At 39.8% G+C, this 2,499-nt stretch overlaps 1 pseudogene; it reads left to right on the top strand.

The window, feature by feature from the left end:
• Positions 1–596: 596 nt before the first annotated feature.
• Positions 597–1,534, top strand: LOC144467026 (uncharacterized; annotated as a pseudogene).
• Positions 1,535–2,499: the final 965 nt, after the last annotated feature.

Here is a 2,499-nt window from a genome sequence, read left to right on the forward strand (position 1 = left end):
AGAATAGAGCTGCCAATAACCAGAGTTTTATCCTCAGCGGGTGTGTCGCTGAGTGGGGAAAAGCGGTTGGAAACGTGAACAGGCTGGTGGTGAACCGTGGGATTCTGCTTGGAGCTGTGCTTCTGGCGAACCGTAACCCAACCTCCCGGCTGAACGGGAGTTACCGGAGGACAGTTAGCAGAGGCTAAGGCTATGCTATGTGGCTCCGCACCGGCTACAGGGGGCTGGCTAACTACCGCAGCTACTGAATGGTTTTCCATGGTGCGGAGCCGCGCTTCTAATTCACTAAGCCTCGCCTCCAACGCAGCAGAGTTGTCAAATAGTGTCGTAAAAAAGTAAATCTACTGAATATATCAAATATCTAGTACAGCCGAACTATCATGTTATTATTATTATTATTATTGGTGGGAAATTATAAAAGAGGAATATATTTACTTTTTCAATATCAAGACCACTTTTCGTGTTTTTGTGTGTATACAGGACGTTGTTGAATCAGGGAATCTGTGTGTCCACCACGACAAAGGATCCTTTTTCACTTGCCCAGAAGACAGGATCATCAGACAATTCATCAGAACATCAGACAGGAAAAAAAAAAAACTCTAAATGTTGGAAGCTATGAGTTACACATTGTGCACAATGCATTCAGAGCAGGCTGTGCAGCCACAGACTGGGACTTAGGAATTGCCCTGACTGGCCTAAAATGGCTATTTAAGGATGTTCCAGCTTGAAGAGAGGACTTTACAGAAGTCACTGGGTCTTCATTATTCCCTCTTGACTTCTGCAATCATAGATGGCTAGAAAGGGGGGTGGCTGAGCGTGCTCTTGACATTTTGCCTGCTCTAAAAATGTTTATTAGTGCTGCCAAAACCAAAACCATAACAAAAACATCTACAAAATATTTCAAGAAGGCGGAGATGATTGTTCAAGACAAGCTCTTTCCAGCAAAACTCAACTTTTTTTTGATGGTTGCCAAGGAAACTGCTCCCTTCTTGAAATTGTACCAAACAAACCTATGCTCCCATTTATGTCCCAGGACCTCACAAATATGCTGAGGAGTTTGATGGAAAAATTCATAAAGCCAGAAGTCATGAAGAGAGCTACAACACCTCTAAAACTGTTAAAAGTTGATTATGAAAATGCTGAAAACCAAATCGATCTCTCAAAAGTGAAACTTGGGTTTGTCACAGAGCAAGCCCTGGAGGAACATATGAAGAACTGAGATGCTGAGAAGTTGAGGCTGGAGTTTAGGCAGAACTGCAAATGTTTTTTTGCTAAAGATGGTCTCCAAGATACTTGATAAGGCACCAGAGAAGTATCCTCTTGTGAGGAGTCTGTTCTTGATCCAAGGGAGCTCCTCAAGAGCAAAGAGCTAAACATCCAAAAATTGACAACTATTCTCAGACTCCTCGTTGAATCTGGCCGTATTGAAGAGAAATGCTGTGATGTTGTTCTGAGGGAGTATGACCATAACCTGATGACTGCATCAGATTCCTTCACAAAGTTTATAAAGCCTATACATATAAAGTTTGTATAGGCTATACAAAGGAGCTGCTTCTTTCTGCATCTGCTGCTATGACAGAAGTACCATATGTACCTGGATGACGAAAGACGTAGAAAGCAAGATGAACAGAAAGAACAGAAGAGGAAAGGCGTTATGGATGAAATAACGGAGATGAAGGCAAAAAGAAAAGTATGGAAGAGGATGTCAGGGTCCTCTTGAAATCTGCTGACAGCAAAGCTGAAAAAGCTAAGTCCCAAGGCAAACTCCACTTAATTTCTAAGTCAAACGGACTTAGAAGAGTGGCAAAAGAAAAACAGACAGACCTAGAGGCTTTGGAGAAAAAGTTAAGAGAGAAAATGAAGGAACTGAAAGACACCCTTTAGATTCTATCCCACTTAGTCATGCATTATTTTGTGCTTTTTCTTTTGTTTTTCGTATATTGCACAATTGCATTATTTGCACTATTACACACGTGCATTATATTTGTTGTCCTCTTTACTTGACTACTTGACTACCTCAGTTCTAATTTAAGTCCACTTCACCTGAACTTTAAGCATCCTCTGTTTTTGGAGAAAAAAAAATGTATGGTGCACCATTTTGTTGTCATCTTTACTGGTGATGTAGTTTGTACTTGAATACCCTCTTCAGATGCTTTTAATTTATTAAACATTACCTTGTCTGACTTTCTAGGTTATTACCTTATAGACTGGTTTAGCATAAAGTAAAATATTTTCCTTCATATTCTTCCATGGGATAGAATAAGAATAGAAATCTTCATTTTCCACTCAAACAAGACTTCACAGCAAATAGCTTACAACAAACAAGATGCAAGACAACCATGGGTTAATAGGCATGAGATAGATGTGTGTAAATTAGGCCAATAACAGTAATTAAGTAACAATAGTAGCCTAATGCCGTTTGCATTGCATGTTAAGCCAATACAAAGACATTGAGAATAAAAAAATAAATAATAATGATCAAAAGGATGGAGTCCATAG

Source organism: Epinephelus lanceolatus, chromosome 15 (genome assembly GCF_041903045.1).
Source record: "Epinephelus lanceolatus isolate andai-2023 chromosome 15, ASM4190304v1, whole genome shotgun sequence".
NCBI lineage: Eukaryota > Metazoa > Chordata > Actinopteri > Perciformes > Serranidae > Epinephelus > Epinephelus lanceolatus.